The 21,786-nt window shown below is 41.5% G+C and overlaps 1 long non-coding RNA gene across 1 annotated transcript in view; it reads left to right on the top strand.

Moving 5' to 3' along the window:
* LOC146433897 (uncharacterized) overlaps nt 1-21,786 on the top strand; it is a 353,820-nt gene that overhangs the window by 316,652 nt on the left and 15,382 nt on the right. Inside the window, exons 11-14 of the long non-coding RNA XR_014853751.1 lie at nt 2,228-2,377; nt 3,557-3,672; nt 7,512-7,624; nt 19,482-19,598. This is a non-coding gene — a long non-coding RNA (uncharacterized LOC146433897). The remainder of the gene's footprint in view (nt 1-2,227; nt 2,378-3,556; nt 3,673-7,511; nt 7,625-19,481; nt 19,599-21,786) is intronic.

Raw genomic sequence — 21,786 nt, 5'->3', positions numbered from 1 at the left:
TAGCAATGTGCTATTTTTGTTTGCATTAACAAATCAACCAACCAGGCCGATTTATACTGTCTTGCCAAGCCTATAAAGCTTCTAGGGACGTTATTATATTTAATGCTCAGGATCAAGGGCCCCATGATATGGAAAATAAGCCTCTTTGTGTTAAATGAAAGCTACACAGGGAAGAAAACCTGAGCTTGCCATGGAATTTCACATCTTGCTTCAGCATTCAATAAGGTACTTTGGATATCCAATTTAATACAGAAGTACAATTTCTTTTTTCTGTATGCCTTCACAGATCAGGCCTAGCTCTCTTCTCATTTAGAGTTTGATCCAAGACTCAAAGTAAAAAGAAAATATTCCAATTGCTTCCAATAGGCATCCAGTCAGTCTTGTGCTGTGGTTTTACTTATATGTAAATTTAGTGCTAAGTACCTCCCAGGAAAAAGAGGGGTAAGTGCTAAGAGACAGGAGTCTGCACACTTAGCTTCCCACCCTCCTGTTACTTGCTGCTGATAGAACCCATCCTTTGGCTGGGCAAAAATTTCTTAATTTGTCTGGTCTTCCTGCAGGGTTGACTGGTATAAAAAAAATGCTCACCTCGACCTTCTTTATTGCTACATCTAGGCAGCTCACTACAGTTGTACTCTTTTCTACTGCTTGAGATTTACTTGTGTCCCTGGTGTGTTGTGATAAGCCTCTGAATGTCACTGCTGTGAAGGTTTTGTTCTTCCCAAAGACTCTCCTGAGGTTCAGTGAAGGCAAGTAGGGTTTGCTTTGGTTTGAAAGTAAATTGTGTATGTCACTGTAATAAAGGGACATATGCAAAGAGTTGGTTGAATTTAATAGGAATTTGGAATATTTGACTTGTCACAAGGTCAGTTTGTATTATGTGGACTTCTGACCTTGCTCATAGCAGGGGGACCTCACCCTGTGATGAGTGCCAGGTTAAGGCCTAGTTATCGTGTACATGTGATTTAAACAATCGTCAGAAGTAGTCTGAAATCTTACTATCACTTAGTAGCATAAAATAAGGAACATGATCTGAAAAACAGTAGAGAGAAAAACTGAAGTTCTGCACATCAAAAAGGCTAATTAGAAACTCTTTTCTTTTATAACAAATAAGCCAAGCATATTGACATTAATTATAGGAAATACTCAAGGTTTGGAATAATCTATTGAAGAGCACAGAAGTATACCAAATCCTATGTAAATGAGTGTGTGCAACTGTTCTTCAGGTAACACATTTATTTATAAAAATAAGCTGTGTGTTCAGGTTTCTTTTTAAGGGGTAGAACATCATAAAAGGTTTCTGTCTCTTCCCTGCACTTACTCAACATAGTGGGATAGTTATTTCTGTAGTTATATAGTTATATCTGTTCATCACTGCCTAACATACATTCCAAGAGCTAGGAGCAGATTCTTGCTGTACCTGAAGTAGTAATAGTTCTGTTTGCTTTAGTACTAGTAATTCTGTAGTTCTGTCAGCTTTACTGGAATTGGATCACTGTAACTAGCAGCAGAATTTGTTCTCTGGTGGTAAAATTTCTTTGGTTTCAAAAAAGCTGATGGAATTCATAACTGCTTTCGTATTTTTCAATCTGTGTCCCAGAGCTGACTAGTGGCATTGCTTTTTTAAAAAAATACTGCAACTATGATTTGCTACCTTGCCCATTAGTTTTGCCAGTAGAAACTCTTAACAACACCGGGAAGAAACTTCACGTATCCCTTCTTTTACCCTGTCTGGCTGCAAAGAAATCCTCTTACTTTTGGTACCTTTACTTCATGGGGGAAGGGTTATTCTCTGTCAGAGCCATGACAGGTGGACTCAGCAGGCTGAATCACTCCAACCCAAATGCTCCTTTCATCTTACTCACTGCCTCTATACAGATGGAAGATGCTGTGCTTTCCAGGTCAAACTTCACTACTGAATCTCCCAAATACTTGTCTAAGCAAACCCCTTAAATTAGATGAGATATCTACCTGCACTGTGGTCATTGTAGATTATCACCCATCTGGGACTGGCAAGCTTCCTGAAGCCAGCTCCACAGTCTCCAAACTATCCTACCAATGCCATGTCTTAGCACTTTTGCTCTTAGGAACACCCATCTGCAAGGGAAAACGTTGGTTGTGAATTGTTGCTTCTCCCATCACTAGTAAAGAATATTGATGTTGCCATTGCTGGTTCAACTCCTTCAGTTCTCCCACTTTTCCTAACAATTGTCTTAACATTTCACAGGTGTGTCCAGAGCTACTGTGTCAGCACAAGTTCCAAAAAGCTCATGGTAAAATGTCTGCTTTCACCTCTCAAATTCAAGCTGATTAAAGGATTTGAGGAAAAGTGCTGTGGGCAATGAAGAACAATGAAGATCATTTAGATGAGTTGCAGGTATCATTTCTGATCACTAAAAAGTAGGAAAAAATATTTGTAATCTAACATTAAAACAGCAATCTCTATATATTCTCAAGAATTGTCAACAACTGGCCTCCAGTCTAGCTTGAAGATTTTGGTAATCCCACCATGTGCTACCCAAGGTCTGAACAAGGTTGCCTAGGCCACAGATTGCTAGGAGGATACACAACACTGGCCAAACTTCAGCCTGTTCTTCTGCATCTGAACATCCACTGCTGGTAATTGTCAGACATAAAATATTGAAATGACAGGCTTTTTTTTCAGCCTAGTGTGATTGGTCTTAGGTTATTATGTTTTCCTCATTTTTAATGAGTCTAAAAAGGAGACAGCTTCTGTCCTGATTGCACCATAATATGGAAAAGCAGCTGATTTTACTGACCCTGGCACCCAAGGGCAACCTTTCACAAAGAGACACCTCTGACACATGGATCCATTTTGACTGACATGATAGATGCAGCACATGTAAAAGAAGCCAGCTTGGAGCTGCATATCTTTTAGTGGCAACTAAATGCAGAAAAGAGTAGCAACAGGAGACTGTCAGTTAGTTGTGAAGTCAGAGTGAAAGCTTTTATATATAATTTCAGCTGTTTGAGAGGCAGATGGTTCTGTTAGTAACTATGCCTTACACATAGATCAGACTTCTAAAGACCTTCTTGTGTCTGCTTTGGATAAAAGTATATAAAAAACGTGAATCCCTGAGCTTTTGCCTTCAGTGTGCAGTCAGTAGATTAGAAGGAAAAGGAGCTGTTACACCTGTGCAATTAAATTTGATTCCAAGATAGTTTAGGATAATAATAAAGGTGAAAGTTCAGAATGTAGTGTGATATCTGTACAAAATGTATTGACCTGCTGTCTTACTTTTTTGTTCTTGTTTGAAACCTAAAATTTGGTTTCAAATAAAAATCAATTCCTACCAGTTCATATAATACAAGTATGTTATTGAATTCTGACTGAGGCAGTGTTGCTGAGAGATGGAGAGCCCAGTCCTGGCCTTGTGGCAGGGGGTCAGGAGCGTTTTGCAGGATATGACAGTTGCCAGACCACAGGCGGTTCTGACTTTAGGAAAAGGTGAAGGAACTGTGCACCTACCCTAGAGAGAGATTACAAGCAGCAAAAAAGCCAAGTCACAAATGAAAACCTTTTATTTCTTTCTAGCACTACTGGTCTTCTGATGAATTTTTCAAAATTTGGGCTGAGTGGCAAATTTTTCAGTGATGCCAAGGGAACCAGAATAGGGATGGTCAGCTTTGCAAGAGAAACCAAGGCACCAGGTAAGACAACAGCCACATGGGAGAAGAGATGCAGGGGCAAGGGGAGGGTGGAAGGCAGGCTGGCTCATGGAGGTGGTCAGACTGGCAGCAGGGCATGCAGGGAAGGGAGAGACTGCTGGTGGTTAGGATATATCTGGAAGCCATAAAATTGGTGCTGAGGGGTGAGGTGCTGGAATCTTCTCTCTGAAAGGGGTATGGCAGAGAAGGAGACCAGTAAAGCTTTGAGGTTGGCATTGTGGGTGGCACAGGGAAGAACGGGTCTCCTTCTGCACCCACCCTGCCTCAGGTGAGGTGACCTGGCCACAGCTCCAGGAATGAGGGGGATTCATTGTCTCTGAGTTTGTGTCATTATTTTAAAGAAAAAAACTGAGAGAAGCCTAAATCTCTTACTGTTTGGGGAAACAAGAGCTTAACAGTGAAGGGCAAGTCTTTCTGCCTTCCCCAAAAGCAGCTAATCTTCAATCAAAGGCTTTACCTGGGGCTTTTCTGGAGGCCACCTCTGCCCCGTGGGTGACATCCCTGTCTCTGCTTGAGTTTGGCAGGGCAGTGAGAGTGCCAAGCACCTCTGAGCCATGAGGGGAATCTCAGGGAGGGAGGTTTCTGCCATTTAATTAGCAGCACTTTGGTGGTTTCTGCAGCCCACGGTAACCTTCACAAGACCTGCAGTGAAGGAGAGATATTTGGGGATCTGTGGTTGAGGCTGGAAGTCGATTTATTTGAGCTCTTCTTTCTTTGAGCATCAAGTGTATTGTTCTTCTAGCTCCCTTTAGAGACCATGCCATCAGCTGTTCAGGCTGGGCAGCCCAGTGTCAAAAGGAAAGGAGCCTTTTGCCCATCACTGTCATATAAATCACAGTCCAAATCTGTAAAATGTGAGAAAATGAGAGATTCGATTATCCATATGGATCACTCTGGATTTATTCCAGATTGCTTCATTAATAGCAATCAAAGACATCACTTTAATGGATTTTTTATCCTCAAAATTATGATCATGGGGAATTTGTTCTGGCTATTGGTTTTGAAAAGGCTTTTGATTCTCTTCAATAGCCTTAACTTATTTCAGATTTAGGTAACAGTAGGATTTGGTCTTAAATATGTTAGATAGGTCAATCTCCTTTATTCAAATCCACTGTTATGTTAAAACTAATGACCACAGTTTGAAGATGATTTATATACTGAGGCTTAGACAGGAGAGTCTTTTTTCTCTGATACTTTTGCTGTTACAGAGGAGTCTTTGTTTTGGGAGAAATCAGTGTTTTTAAGGGAAAAGTCAGTGATGTTTTCCTTTTTGCCCTTAGTTGGAGGATATGTTATTTTTTTAATGAAGATCTTCTTTAATGAAGATTATGCTGCAAGTCACTGAATGATGTTCATGTTTCTTCTTTGTTAATTGGGGTAAAACTCTTAAAGCCATTAGGTGATTTAAATGTAGCTCTATTTGAGCAATATCCTTTATTGGATCCCACATTATCCTTTAAACATCTTGGTGTGCAAGGGGATAAAATTAGAATGAATTTGTTTGCTTTAAATTGCCAGCCTCTGCTTGATAAAACTATTAGCTATTTAGCTAATTGGGCTGCTCTTCCATTATCATTAATTGGCAGAATTGATACAATTAAAATGGGGGATTTATCTAAAGTGTTTGTGTTTTTTTTCTAGGTATTCCTATCAAGTTTCCTAACATGTTCAGGGAGTCTTACATTCTGCAATTAGTTTTGTTTTCAGGGTTAGAGGTAAATTTAAGATTAATTTTGAAACTCTGAAGCTTTTTACAGAGTCAGCTGGACTGACTAGTGCTAATTTTATTGTTGGTTTTGTCTGCCTGGGTACAGCACGTTTTGTGATGGAGACAATGCCCAGCGCTGTGGTGCAGCCCCAGCCTGAGCACAACCCCTCTGCAAAGGTCAGGGCGAGGCGTGGCCCAGGGCTGTGCCCAGCAAGGTGCTAAACACCCATTATTCCCTGACCCACCAGGCATTTGAACACAGCTAGAACTTTTAGCACACCAGCCCAGTGACGCCAATTAGCTGACTCATACTTTTAAAGGTAAACAAAGGCTGTGCTTGGCTGGGGCCACAGTAATCATCACCTTGTCAGTTTGAGACTCCCACAGAATCCATTGCAAAATAGCACCATTTTTATGTGCCCTCAGCTGATGCTGCCCTCCCCATGAGCGGGGCAGGACACTGTTTCGAGGAGTCTCTCTGCCAATCCTCTTGTCCTGTGTCCGAAGCATCAAGGAACGGCACCCTGTGCTGCTGCCATCCCTGGAGGACATGCCATCTCTGTGAGGCTGCTAGTACAAATCGTGCTTCTCCCTTCTCACGCTATGATTCATGTCAGCCATTAGCCTCAAATAAATGAATGGGCTGAAAGAAAATTAAAACCAAATCACGCCTCTATCAAGGGGAGGTCTTGTTGACAAGCAGGGCCTCTATTGCCAGAATTAGTCATCTGGGTCTGCCTGTTGCACCAGAGGCTAAGAAAACCAGAGGATGATTAATTGGGCAGGACCAGGAAGATGTCGCCCCTCCCATACAGCTGGCCAGTGTGGGCAGTTTCTAAATCGCACCATGAGGGCAGTGGTTCCATCACTGAACATCACCACTACCTCTGCTTCACCTTCATCACGGTTTTCTGTAGTGCTGGGGTGCCGCGTTTGTTCTTCACCACCCAAACATGCCCTTATACTGTGACTCACTGTACCTTGTCTTGCAAGCCATGTAGAGTCAGGTCTATTGCCTTTTAAAGCTGCTTAAAATAATTGCTATCTAGAATATAAAATAGTTTAATGCAAAATAATTTTTAAAATGTTTTGCCTGTAAAATAAGTGCAAATATAATTATATATCATTTTAACTTAAAAAAAAAAATCAGGCTCTTTCCTGTAGGCATGATCCAGTATGTGTGTAACAGGTCTGAACACTGGAACAAACTTGATGCAATGCTGCCCTTCTTAATTAATTTGAGTCATTGTAGTTTTAGACTATACCAAAGTCATTTCATGAAACACATCATGCTTCATGGGTTAATCCTGATTTAGCTGTGACGCTTTGCTTTTGGGTATTATCTAAATTGTTTTGCCCATCTCTTCTTCATTCATTTTGTCTGTCATGAATATCATTCTACATGGATTCCACTCATACATTTATTTGTATTTAAATTATGCATCTCTTTAAGGAGATAGACCCATCAAGTGATACAATACCTGGTGGCACAAAGAATGAGGCATTGTTTACTTTTGCATAAAAAGCCATGAAGATGGAGCACATAGTTTATAGGATACTAATGAATTATTTGGATGGTTGACCTTAAGTCAGACTCAATCCAGCTAAGCTTGGTAGCCAATGCATTTGAAATGTAATGGGTAACAATCCAAGAGCCAAACATAGTGTAGGCCTAGCTTGCACAGGTTGGCTCTTACTGAACACCTTTGCTCTGAGTGACTGGGAAAGTACCTCATCACAGGGTCATAGGCTGCCTTCTTGCCACCCCAGGGACAGCACATTGCCTGGACTAAGGCTGGCCTGCTGCTCTAGGTCTTGGGCACTCCTGGGGAGACAGAGAGCACGTGAGTCCCTGGAGCTCACAACCTGGAGTGTTTCATGAGCACTGAATTGACTGGAATGAAAGTCACCTTGGGCTGAGGGGCCTGCTGCAGCTCCCTCGGGAAGAACGAGCACTCCCACAGGGCAGTTAGAAACCCCACACTCCCACGGACTCCCCGTGACTCAGGGAAAGAGGAGGAAGGAGCAGAAACAAATCCCTTAGAATAAAGATTACCTCACGGCACTAAATGCACTGATCCTGTGTTGATTTATATTTCTGGATTAATTGCAGTAAATAAGGAGCATCACACTGGGTAAAACTCATGTGAAGGAGATGAGAATCAAGCCCAGGGGGAACAGAGAAGCTGCAATGCAGGAGCCAGTCCTCCCTGTGCAACCTTGAAGGTACATTACGGCCAAAACCTCCTTTGTGCTCACAATGCTGTTTATTTGTTTCCACATCAGCTCTGAATTTGGCTCATTGTCACCAGTAAAGAATCCAGACTAAGGGACATCCTGGGTTGAAACATTACTGTGGCATACAATGCCTTCTCCTCATTTGAAAGTAGAGATATAATTCGTATGTCATTAACTAAGAGAATAATAAATTAATACAATAGCCAAGTAATAGTACTGTAATGCTTTAATGTATGAATTGGAATGTGAATACTAAGCTTTTCATTTCATGGTTGAAAAATACATGAGTTGACCCAAATATTAATTTCTGTATTTCAATCATTTACATATTATGGGTCAATAATCATTTCTTGCACAAATGACTTTTCAAATGAGAAGCAGTATATTGTAATGGTCTATCATATTTACAAACATCTCATTGTTCTCCTAACTTAGCACTTAGTATTTAAAATATACGGGACCAGATATTGTTTGCCAAATACACTACAGAACTGGGTCATGTAAAATTCAGATACTATTTTCTTTTACTCTTATCCATCATTTATAATATTCATAAACCATGGAGTGGCAGGTCCCTGCCTGTGGCAGGCCCAGGCCCCCACTTTGGAATGGGCATGGTTTTCCAGCAGTGGTTTAAGAGACTTGACACCTCTTTCTGCTCTTTCCTGACCTTAAAAATCTCACCCGTTTGAGCAGCAATCCCTCTGAAGATTCAGCACTGTCAGCAGAACTAATGGTGGGGGTTTTGAGAAGTTTATTACATCCCAAGATTTCTTTACAGCCTGCAATGACATCCAACAAAATGCCTAGGATGTCTTTTTTCAATTACTTTGCAAAGCTGAAACAATATAAATAATCCTGGTTTTTACTTACTGGTATTGAACTTAGTTCATAATTTTGGGCTGTTCATTGTTTCATCATATTCTACCCCTTTATTAGCCAACATATCCCAAAAGAAACCTTTTGTCTTAGACTAAATGTGTTCAAGTGTTCAAGTACTGAATTAATCAGGGACTAGTGCAACATATATATGCTGCCCAGCAAGATGAATTTACACATCTGCCTTTTCCCCTAATTATAATTCCAGAGGTTGAATGTCAACAGCATATGGGTATATCCTCATAGAGGCTTGCAAACACACACATACAGGCGCACACACACTGTACATTAATCTCTCTTGGCTTATCTCTTGCTGTCTTTAATTTGTATACTTCAAAATTGAGTGGTGAGGTCATTTATTAGACTGTTTCTGTGAATTTTATGTAGTGATAAGAAAGCAGTAACATGCAATTTGTTTTTATAGAACTCACTTTTGTAAGTATGATCTAATATTTTCTTCTGTTAACTGAACAGTGAGGAAGAGGAGATTTCAGAGCTAACTAAGAGTTAACTGGCTACATTTCAACTGTCACCATTGTCTTAAATCTACATAGAGAGTGGAGAGAGCCAGAGAGGTGTAGGTATAGCTGGCCGCTGGGAAAAAAAACATTTATAAGTAGAAATTTCTCCTTAGAGCGAATTCTTCCAGTTTGTCTTCATTTTTTCTTTCCCTATTTTTTAAACACAACATGTGATGGAGACGATTGTTATTATCCAAAGGACCTGACTTGCTGGCTCACTGCATCTCTGTTTATGAAATGCCATAACAAAAGTGAGCTCACGCTTGTGTGCTTCCAATGCGTGGTGTTCCTGTGTGCCAGATGGGCACTTTCATGACTGTATGAGCGTGGATTATTTCATTTCCTACATCTGGGACTCCAAATGGCTGCACAGAATGCCACAGGAGAGGGGAACAGATCTTCAGCTGGGGAAACCTACCTTCACAGGGGAACCAGCTACATCAGAGGGGATGAGGCAGAAAAGCCCCGAGTGATATCTGAAAGTTCACATAAACCAGGGCCATAAGGGAAACCTTTAGAACCAAGAACAAGACAAAAATAAACAATAACTAATGCTGGATGTCAGCTGTGCAGAGGGGGGAGGGAAAATAAACCATAAGCAGTTTCTTGTCTGGCCACAGAAGATGTGTTTGGAATGCTGTTTTGTATTTCAGCTCAGAAACTCTGCTGTGACCTTCAGATATTGCTGGGTATTACAAGTTCTACAGATAGCCAGAGAGAAATATTCCAAGGAGAGATGGCATATACTACGCCATACTAGTTAATGTTATCTGCATATTGCTCACAGCCCGTTCCCAAACTGTGACCAGGCAGCCTTGTTAAAACACTGTGGAATCCTACAGTAACAGTCAGGAATGCTAGTTAGTCATAAAGCTGTTGCAGGGTTTGGGATAATTACTTGTTTGTTTGTAGGACAAGAGAGTGCTTGCTTTTTTTTTTACTTTTTTTTTTCCCAGCCAAAAACAACGAGAGCAGATCTTCAGTATAGTGAGTGTCTGGCTCACTACACTTTTGCAGAATGTGTTGCATTTCAGAGCCAGCAAACAGGAGATGGTGAGAAGAATTAGCTGTAGCAGAAAAAAATATAGTTAAGTCAGTGCCTTTCTTAAGATGAAAGAGAGCAAGACCCCAAAAGGGAACAAATGGGAAAAAGTAATGAACAAAAGAAAGTAAGAGCTTGTGACACAAAGTAAGAAAAATAAACAGCAGTTGACTTAACTATTTTGCATAAGATATTTACAAACCACAGCATATTACTGTTTGCTTTATGCATTTTCACATCCTGCTCAGTTTAAAGCAGTAATTTTCTGCAAGGACAACAGAGGGAAAAAAAATGCTTTACACTGCTTATATTAATTACATTTTTTCATTACCCGTCATGTTTTCTACAGGCTTGTGTATTATTACTGTAAAATGTAATGAAACGGAAAAAGAAAAAAAGAATGGACTTCTGGGAAATTTTCCAATTCTTGAAATGCAATGTTAATTGAGTGCTATTTTTAGGTCATCACAGATAGAACTGAACCCATTGCCATCAGAGCACAGAATGGGAACGGCCCAGGTGCAACACAAAGTGGGTGAGGGAATCAGTTTCTGCTAATGGAGAATAGGAGAGAAACTAACTCCCCAGAGGAGTGGGTTTGGGGCAGTTTCTATTTCTTGATGTGAAGTTCTCAAAGCAGAAATGAAAGGGAAGGGTGCAGAGCTGGCAAGGGTCCAGGACCACCATGCCCCACCATGGTCACTCCTGAAGGAGATCCACTGACTCTTGTGACAGGAGGGCAGAGTAAATGAGAGGCTCTGTCTGGTTTTGTGGCTGACTTTCAGCTCAGGGAGGGAGGGCACTCTGAAAGTCAATATAAAATAAAGTCCCCCAAAGTGTATCAGAAATCTCTCTAATTTATAGATCTCTTAAAAGGCTGCCAAGAAATCAATTATTTTAATTTGTATATAGTGCAGCCATGGACTGATTCAAGTTCTTTTGAAGTATTTTTAAACAGTCATTGTACAAAGCCATCCTCTTTCTCAAATGCAAAAAAAAAAAAAAAATTGAAAATCAGAATTTCTCCCAATTGCTTTGATCGCAAGAATTCTGCAATTCACACAGGATTCTGCAAGCAAATCTGAGCCCCCTCACTCAGTCTGTTAACTGAGTACCTTTACTGTCAGTCCCCAGAATTAGTGTAGCTCTACTGCCCCCTTTATTATCTGCCTCTTCTCCCAAAGAGTGTAGGGAAACTGTTTGAGCCCATAACAGGGGAAAGAGTTACTGGCACTTGTGAGTGGCTGGAGGTTCTCTTTGAAACAGAAATGGAAAATCTTCATTGTGCACTTACCAAGGCCAGAATTACAGAATGTGCTCAGTTGAAAGGGACCCACAAGGATCATCAAATCCAACTCCTGGCTCTGTACAGGACATTCCTAGGAGTCACACCGTGTGCCTGAGAGTGTTGTCCAAACGCTTCTTGAACTCTGTCAGAATTGGTGCTGTGACCACTACCCTGGGGAGTCTGTTCCAGTGTTCAAACACCCCCTGGGTGAAGAGATCTCTCTTCTCATGAAACAACTTTAGGCCATTCTCTTGGATCCTGTCCCTGGTCACCACAGAGAAGAGCTCCATGCCTGCTCTCCTCCTCATGAGGAAGTTGTAGACTGCAATGAGGGCTCCCCTCAGTCTCCTCTTCCCCAGGCTGACCTCAGCTACTCCTCATATGGCTTCCTCTCCAGATATTTCACCATCTTTGTAGCTCTGCTTTGGATGATCTCTAATAGTTTTATATCCTTTTGCGTTGCGGTGCCCAGAACTGTACACATCGCTCAAAGAGAGACCACACCAGTGACCTCTGTGAAAGAGGAGAGAGCATCCCACTTGAGGGAAGCCAATCTCCACAAAACTGTTCATTCTCTTTATTGCACGGCACTGCTATAAAAGCAGGAGCCTCACCCAAACGTTTTGGCAGCCGTTCTAAATGACAGTGTAGCATGTTTTTGAGCAACTGAAATTAACCCCGTTTTCTACCTGCTTTGGCCCCATGCATGTAAAGATGTCAAAAAACAGTCATGATCAGGTGGTAGAATTATCAAGGCAGTTCTGTTTGTTTTAGTGCTAGTGGAGACTTGCTAACCAGCCTGAAAGTATAGGAGACAACCCTCCACCCGTACTGGCCCAGGTCATCAAAGATATTTTGGGCAGGATACTAAACAAAGACACTTAAGCACCCAAATTCCTGAGATGATCTGGGCCCTTTTACCTTGGTGCAAACAGCTTGCATTCTGGCCTTTTCTTTATTCATTAGAAGTTTCTTTGTTTTTCTATGGTTCTCTTAGCTTGAAAGTCCAGGCTCATCCTTTTTCCAGTCTCAGCTCAAGAATCCTGAATCTGCCCGAGGGCCACAAGAAATACAAGGCATCAGTAGTGCTCCTGTGGCTGTGGTTCTCCTTGAACTATGAAATAGCATGTGCTTCAGGTACCCATCATCAGCTTGTCTTCACTTCTTGCCTATCTTCAATTCTTTACCCTTCCCTTAAGTCATAAAACCTGTGACTTCACAAAAATAGTCCTTCAGTGCATTTCAGAAGTGTCTTCCCACCTATTTTGCAGCAGATACGGCAATGGTATATAAGTGTTACAGATGTGCCTGGCATGACTTAGATGGATAAAGAAAAAAAGCAAAGCAAAACACAAACTGAAGAGATGGTTTGCTCTCCAAACATCTCTAGTGCTAAGGTAGAAGCAATAAGTCATAAATATAAGTCAACATGATTTTCTCTTATCTAACACATTGAATTAAGGCTGTTGTGCTCAAACACTTACAGCAAAATTGACAAACCCGTTTAGGAATGCTGCATCAAAGGTATTATCATGGCACACACTGCCCTGCACTCACACACAAGGTGTGTGAACTATGATACTCTATTTGCAAATCAAGAAAGAAATTCTGCTCCTTTTGACTCTGCTTGTCCTGCCTCCGGCAGTGGTGCCAGCATTTGGGCTTCATTTCGCCAAGCCAAGTGGCCCCAGCTTGTTGCAACCTCACCATGGGCCTTAGCTCATTATTGGCTTGTCAGCACTAATACTTCATCAAGACCAATCTCACACCTGGCATCTACCCCTACATTTTTGTATCTCACCATGACAGACCCTTTTTTATGTTTAGATTAGAGTTATTCCTCTTTGATCGGAAAATTGATCTGGATCCACAGCCCTCTGTTTGGGAGTCACAATATTTTTCCATAAAGGACCCAGTTTTGTTCTTTCACAGGGATTCGTTTATCCTCAGCATCCAAAGTTGTTCTTGTAGGCTGCAGTCCAAAAATAGCAGGGCTCCTTTGCAGGCCAGAGCAGGCAAACTTTTTTTGTAGTGGGATGACAGGGAGTGAGTGTTGGAGAGTATAGAGGGAGCAAAGGGAGTCGTGAAACCACAAAGTCTCCTGAAGCATGGGCAGCCTGACCCAAGCCAGCTGGATCCCACTACACCACCCCTAGGGAATGGCTCCTATGTGAGCCAGCCCCTCACTGCTCCAGCTACGGAGGAAAGGGCAATAAATTTGTTAATTCCAAGTTAAACTCATTGCATAAATCAGGGAGTCAATATTCAAGTAGCAATTCAGACTTGAGATAATGTCTTAAGACACAAATAGCCACTGGTTACCATGGGAATTTTGCCATATCTTTCACCAGGACTAGGATTCAATCTATGGGAGTTTTCATTTTTTCAACTTGATTAGGTGGCACCTGTCCTCTACTGAAAGTCAGTCACAGTGCACCTGAAGAATTGTGGTAATAAGCCAGTCAAGGAGGCTTTGCAGGACAGACCTGAGGAGCCTGCAGTCATTTGACTGGATCAATAGGTGGGATTTCATCAGAGAGAGGGGGTTCAAATGTCACTTTGAAAATTTCACTTCAATGTGTTCATTTTCTGTTTCAGCTGTGTTGGGAAAGGCCTGTAGATTTAACTTGTGACTCAGAGCAGGAGAAATGAGCCATTTATTCGTACTAAAAAAATACCATTCCAGGCCATAGCCCTAGCATAAATGAATTTGGCATGTTCAGGAGTGAACCATCACTTCCATGATCAAGTCAATGGATATAAATTCAGCTTTGGTCAGATGAGGCCTCAAGCTTGCAGACCATGAGCCAAATGTTTACTAGTGTTCAGAAGATCAGATAGGTACTGACTGCTGCCCAGTGCTTTCAAAGAGTTCAGTTGCCTTGATCCAAGGAAGCAATAGGCAGCAGTGCTTAAATATGTTTCAAGCTCTGGGATTTTCAAAAGCCCGTGTGTTCTCAGCTCCCAATGACAACATGAAGCCTGGAAGCTTTAAAAATTTGAAGTAGGTATTGATCTGTATCCAGGGATGCTCATGTATCTGTGGAAATCTGCCTCTAATTTATCCAGCAGCCCTGTCCTTCTGGGTCACATTAGGGACCATGAACACTTCACCTGGCACTACTCTGCAAACTCTGCTCCTTTGCATAGCTGTGGGCAAAACAGGAAGAAATATGTATTATGGCCCTCAACTAGCAGGAAGATGCCATAAGCAATGATGTGTTAGCCAGGATGTTACAAGATGCCATTGTATACATCAAATGCAGAACACAATTAGCTGGGGTAATTACAGTTTTTGATGTAAAGGTTTTTGCAGATGTGAAGCTTCTCACCGTTCTTCTCAGCCTCTGTGTCCCCTGTGCTGAGGCTCAGCACTGCTGCAGGTGAAGAAGCCCATCCAGACAACATGGCCTGCATGCTTGGGCTCACAGGCTTCGGCTGCTGCAGGGCTGGCACCCAACTCACATCACAGACAGGACGATTCAGATGCTAAACTGAGTGTTCATGCTCACACAAGAGCCTTTGAAATGAAAATGTACGTGGACCAGCTCCTGCTTACTTTTGTCATGCCAGCGCATGACCTGTGTGGTCCCCTTGCAGTCCTACTTAGATTAGCTTTGAGAGGACACAGTGTTCTCACCCAAGAGGATGGGCATTTGTGATCTAATTGATTAACTGTGTTATCCTTATCCAGGAGGGTGTTTCCAGCCAGACAATGAAATGCTTCTAAAGCATTCCAAAACAAATCCCTGAATGACCTGTGCTGCACCCACACAGGACTGCCTCTGACCCTGCACTCCTGCCAGTTCGGGGATGGGCTTCAGACCCATCAGCTCTGGGCATCACAGGTGTTGTAATACTAGAAAAAGGTGGCTAATTCTCCACTCCATTTTCCTGGTTGTATGATGTGAAATGCTGCTGAAGTGAACAGTGGAGTTGCACTGCGATAAAACCAGATACAACAGAGCAAGTATCCATCCCAGCATATTTAATGTCGATAAAGTTAGTAATGTCAATGCTAGCAGAGTCCAGAGCAGGACTGGCCTCTTGGATTTGCCTCAGTAGATCGCACCTTAGCACTACTTTTTCATCAAGTTTTTGTTACCTTGTAGTCTTCCTGGGTATCATCAGAATGAAGTTCATCTCCCAGCTCCTCAAACCCAAGCATATCCTTCTTTAAGTTTTGGGGTTGGGATAAAGAGTACCATGTTTAATGGTATCCTTTGAAATGAGGCACTGTGCACAAAAGCCCTACCAGGTTCCCATCAGAAGAGTTAGGTGAAGACTGCAGGACGGGAAACACTGACTGCAGCCATTTTCTCTCTTTCTATTTGTTAATCCACTCTGTCCAAACACTGTGAACATTTGGTGCATTTAGTTCTAAATATGTCAAATGCTCCTTTAGGGGAGAACTTCAAAAACCTAAAATCATCTCTTAAGATCACATTCATTGTCTGAACTCGAAATTGTTCTTCTCTACACAAGTAAACACACACAGACATACTTGTGTGCTTTGTCTGCACTGCAGGAATTGTTCTGGGATAGCACTGTGCTGTCTGTGGAGCCCTGCTAAAAAGCCTGGCTTTTTGAATCTGAGAGAGAGCTGCAAATATTAACACATCGTTCTGGGCAGTGGGAAGCAAGAATAATTATCCCAGAATATAACAAATCTAAAAATAAATTGGCTTCATTTTCACCTATTGCACACCGATGGGGGTAAAACAACTTTAATTAGTGTAACAGGACAATAGCAATGGAATTGGCTTGGTCACAAGATTTTTGCAGGATGACACTGATGGTATTACTATCCAACTTCAAAGATTTGGAAAGATGTGGCTGCTAACACTGGAGAATAGAAACCTGTTTTTCATCAACTAGGCTGGCCTGACAAATTAAGTCTGTGGAGTCATTAGATTAAGATAAGAGCTTATCTCCTAGACTGACATTTATTCAGAGGTTTTTATGCTGCTCAGCTAGTAATTAGTGCAGTTGAATTTTTAACACTGCTTTGTCCAGTCATTTGAAAAATTTGAAATGTGTACAGTTTTGATTTTAAAAAACTCCAACTAAAATCCAAGAATACAATATTATTAGCTTGGAAAGATTTTAAGAAGAGTTGAGATGATGCTAAAAATCTTCAAGGAGGTCAGAAGTGCTTCTGCTGTTGACTCATTTCCATACACAGATTGAGAGGCTCCTTAAACTAAATTTTTCAGCACTAAGCAGCAGATATCTGTAGCAAATCTGTAATTTCTTTCATGCCCATCCATTTTGCAATTCTGTTGCTTTAGAGGGGCAGGAATATGGTGCAGGCTGTGCTCCTGCTCATTAAAGCTTGTCTGCCTCCTTCAGCGCTCTGGTTAGGATTTTAGGTGGGGGCAGTTTCAAAAGAAATCTTCTTTCATATGGCTGATTTCATGGGATAAGGTTTATTTTTCCTATCCTAATTTTCTTGTAATAACAGATGGATTGTTCCACAGTAAACCAATGCATTACTTTTGGGCACATGTTTTAAAATTGATTTAGACTAACAAGTATCACTTTTTTAAACAGTTCATTTTGAGTAACTGAAGATCAGAATTGGATTAATAATTAGTGATTAAATGGATGACTGCTTGTTTATGAACTTTGACAGGTTTGTTACTGCTACATCCTGTTACAGCATTTGTTTTCTCCAAAGTGCAGCCATCTCAGCATCTATGGCTGTTACCTTTAGAAAAACACAGACAGGAGGAGTTCATGGTAGTAAATTATGGTTCATCCAAATGCTTTAGACTAGCTTTCACAAAAACAAAAAGCGACCACAAAAAAAGACCTCCTGTTTACCTTTAACACCGTACTGCCAAGACCCTTGAACTTGTGGATTCAGGCCCAGGGCCATCAGCTGCAGAGGGTGACACATTGCCACTTGCCTGCACTCCTGGGCTTGAAGCAGCAGTGGTAGAGTAGGACACAGGGTGACTGGGACCAGGATCTGCATGCTGGTTTTCCATGCCCATTTCTGTGGGTTTTCGTGGCATTTATATAATCCCAAAGCATGAGAGGAGTTTAGCATTTCATAAGTACAAGATGTTTTCCATGGTTGGAATGCCATGGATGGGAAGTAAGGCATGGGGCAGGGAGTGATTTCAGATCTTTGCATAGCTAGGAAAGAAACCCTGATGCTCTCTACTTTCTGAGACAGAGCCTTGACCTGGACCTGCCCTGACTCCTGTTTCAATGCAGATGCATTCAGCCCTGTCTGTCTGCTAAGACCCTTGATACTTCCCACTGGAGATGGGAAACCCTATATATTTTGTATTTATTTTATATATATGTAAAACTCAAGCTCTGTGGCAACCTCTGCCATTGGACACCCCACCATTCCTGGTCTGTAGGTGAGACCTCAGCTTGTGGTAAGGAGTGCCTAGAGGTGGAGATGGAGACAATATTTTTGCTCATAAAATGGCCTGTAAAGAAATTTGCATCAAGCTGAACCACTTGCATCAATCCCCCAAAAGCTTCAAGTACTGTTTTTCTCTCCAAATTTTAGCTGTTAATGCTGCCTTTGCTGTCAACCAGGTCAAAAATCCTGCATAATTCCCACTATATAACTCACTTCTCAGCAGAGAGAAATGAAAGTCCTTCCTGGACCTTGGGTGAGCGTGAGGGAAAGACCCAAATTCTGTTGCCTCTGGGGAGGAGCGTGGCCTCAACAGAGGGAGGAGGAGGGATTTAAATTCAAGTTTCCAGGGATTTGTGGCAGCAGCATCCCTATTTTCTTATATAGTTTTATTTTTCTGTTGTGTACAGCTACATTGTGCATTGCTACAGAAGCTCGATAGTGTCAGCACTACCCTGGCAAGGTTCATTTGTTAGGCTGTTAGGCTAAAGGGGAAAAGTTGGCATCACTCAGACACATCAACAGAGAACTAAAGGCCACACCTCTGGGACAAAACCCCAGCTATATGAAACTGTTAACACCTCCTTTTGATGGGCTGGAGATTACAGCACAGAGGTGTCTTGATGAAGTCTGTCACAGCTGTCTATCAATAGTGCTGGCTCATGGAGCAGCTCTCTGGCCCCACAGCCATTTTGGACCTAGCCTGCTGCCACCATCCTCCTGTACTTCCACGAGAGATACCATTGACCTGCCCCTTTGCCTTTGGCCAGCAATTGAAAGACTACTGCTGCCTGATGGTGCACACAAATAAATTAGTAGTCTTGGTTCTGGCCAAAGTGTCTAGAGTCTGAGACCTTTGCTGGCCGCACAGAGAAAGCCAAGGACTGACAGAAGCACTAGCAAAAGAGAAGTCCAAACAGGTCAAGGGAAGGGGCATTGCAGACAAATAAAATCTGTTACTACATGGAGAACTTTGCTCAACTTCTGATGTCAGAAAAGACAACCTAGACTGGCAGGTAAATCTCTGAAAATAGCAGAACTAGAGGTTAGAGCAACGTTTTTATCCCAGGTTACTTAGTAAATAGGGAAATACTGCAAAAAGAGAATTGGAGGTTTTACAGAAGGAAGGGGCCATTGAATGGCAAAACCAGTTCAACCATGCTTTACTCTGCGCTCCATTTTCAGTGTCCCACTCTCAGGTGGATGGTTGCTCTTCAGCATTTGGCCAAGGTCAGACAGGTGAGCAAGAATTTTTTTTCAAGTTTCTAGTGTTCCTAATCAATTTTTAAAATTACAGAAAGGGCAATAACTTTTTTTAAACTGGCAAATACATTTTCAGCATCACCAAAAAATGGTGCCTGTCAACTTGGATGTTACCCTGATTTTTTATGGTTGCTTTTGGCTTCCAAGTTTGGGGCAAGGAGTAGCCATGTCCCAGAAAAAAATATGCTTGTGCTTTTTAACTGGATTCCATACACTGAAATTTATCCATGGTAAATGTTTCACAGTACAGTAAATTATGCAGCAGGTTCCACACAAACATCCTTTACTCTCAGAAAGGAAGTTGAGCACTCAGCACAAGTACAAGATATAGCCATCCAACTGCTTGTGTTTCCCTCAGAAATTCAGCACTTTTCACAAATAACTACACTTTGAACTTCCATAACTCACATCCTATGACTGCACAGGGCAACCACAAAGGTATGGTTAACACCTCTTGTTCTATTTTATAGGTACTTAGTACTTAGGAAATGCAAGCTCAAGGCAGCCTGGGAGAAACATCTAAGCTTAGAGAAGCCTTTCTGGATTGAAATTGAAGCCAATTGAAATTATTTGCTCAAATATTAGTGGTAAGTCAAGTGGTCAGTGGTCAATGCAGCTGCTGGGTTGGTGGGCTCCCTTGCACCACATCAAAGTCCCTCTCCAACAGCCCAGCCTCTCCCCAGTTTGTTTTTCTGTTGTATGTTATTCATTAAACCCTTTGCTGTGACATGCCATTGCCAGTGTGCCAAATCCTGAGCAAATCATATCCTCTGTTCTTCTGTTGCAGATTTGTGAGATAATCTATTATAGATTAATCATTTCAGTCTTATGGTACAATGTCAAAAATAAATTGGGGTTATGGAGCTGGAGGGGAGCCACTCGGGGGTGGTGTCTCATTGACGCTCCTTATTTGACTTTGAAAACAGTGTCACAACGAGATTTTTGAAGCTGATTGTTACCCCATGGAATCCAAATCACAAGGTAAAAATGCTGTGGAGTAAGTTTTTATCTCCACAAATACCAGCTCAGTGTTGAACTGTAAATGATTTTCAGGCTATTTCCTTCCCTCTCCTCACAACATGAAACATATCTGGGCTGATCCATTACACCTCTTTAGAATATAAGATGGCAGAAAAATAAATAGAATAAAATAAAAGCCAACCCCTTTTAAGGACTGAATGTCTGCTGGAGATGGAGGTATCCAACACAGAAGAATAATACAGGCCAGGAATACAGCCAAATATACTGTAAGAAAATATTAATTCGCATAATTTTAAATATTCTCTAACATTTCATAAGATCTGAAATGTCAAACAGTGAGTAATATGCCTAGTACTGCAGTTCTTGTTGCCCTCCCAGCTGGATCACAGTAGGTCCTCGGTCTCTCCAAGCCAGAGCAGGGGTTAGTGCATACAGAGAGTCACTCTCCTCCTTAGTTGCCTGGTCTCTTCTGCAAGACAGGAAGATCCACAATCCTCTCTGTGTTAGGTATGAACTGAGAAATGAGACATTTAGTTCTATCTGGGCTGCCATGTACCATCCACCTAGACAGCAAAGCTTTATCCTGCCATCAGTTATTGAATGCAGACCTACGGCAACTTCATGACATGCTTTACCTTCCGAGGGATGGCAGAATATTGCAGGGAATACAAGGAATGGAAAAGCACTATTTTTGTTACAGTTTCTTTTGCTTGTGTGCAAAGTAAATCAAACCAGACTCCATGCTGAGTGATATATCATATAACCCCTCAATGTGATATGTATCCAGCGATTTGTTTTTCACTATGGTAGCTTTTCACAATCCATAAGTCAGATGGAAGGTAGAGAGATTCCCTAGCTTGAAATGCGAAGTGATTTTTTTTTTTTTAAGATATGCTAGGGATCTTTTTCCCTACCAATAACAGTTACTGAAGAACACAGATGAAAATATGTGCCAGAGCATATTCACTAATGATTTACTCAAAATATGTGCCAGAGCATATTCACTAATGATTTACTCAAAAGATATGATGGCACCAAAGGCCCTTACAGAGCTCTTCTTAGCAATTAATGCCTTAGAAGTGTGCATTCAAGCAATGTTAACATTGTAGCAATAAGATAACCAACAGAAGAAAATTACTAGCATAGTGCAAATCTGAATTGGTTTGAATGGATCCATCTTCCACTTAAGACCTATCTCTTGTATTCAGTGGGTAATTATGGTCATATTTCCAGATCACAGAATATTCTGAGTTGGAAGGGACCCACAGGGACCATCAAGTCCAACTCTCAAGTGAATGGCCCATATGGGGATTGAACCTTGGTTATTATCACCATGTGCAGCATCATGTGCTAAAAAGCTTAATGTGTGACCCTAGTTAGAGAAGAACATAGAGAGATAAATGGATAGCATGTCAAAAAGAAAATATGTCTTTTAAATAGCATTATGACTGGTGAATCATAACAGTATGTTACTTAAAAAGTGATGGGTAGAAAGCCTCAAAATACTTGCTAATTGATCCTGAAAAGGAATTTTCTCTCCTTGCTTTCCCAGCAAAGGCAGTCCTATCCCACCAGCTCTGTTTGCTCAGCCTCTCAAAGGCCAGTTCCTGTGTGATCACTCATTTCCCTTGGGAACAAGGATAAGAACCAAGTTTATGCTCAGCACCAATCTGACACAGGTCAAAAGATAAGATGAAGGACTAATCTAGGGCTCAAACTTGCATCACTGGATGTCAACATAATGAATGCCACTAGGGCTGGCTCAGAGAAAATCAGAAGTCACAATTAATGTAT

Source organism: Lichenostomus cassidix, chromosome 8 (assembly GCF_008360975.1).
Source record: "Lichenostomus cassidix isolate B80296 chromosome 8, HeHo_3.0, whole genome shotgun sequence".
Lineage (NCBI taxonomy): Eukaryota > Metazoa > Chordata > Aves > Passeriformes > Meliphagidae > Lichenostomus > Lichenostomus cassidix.
The sequence above is the reverse complement of the archived record's forward strand: the minus strand, read 5'-3'. Positions and strand labels throughout refer to the sequence as shown.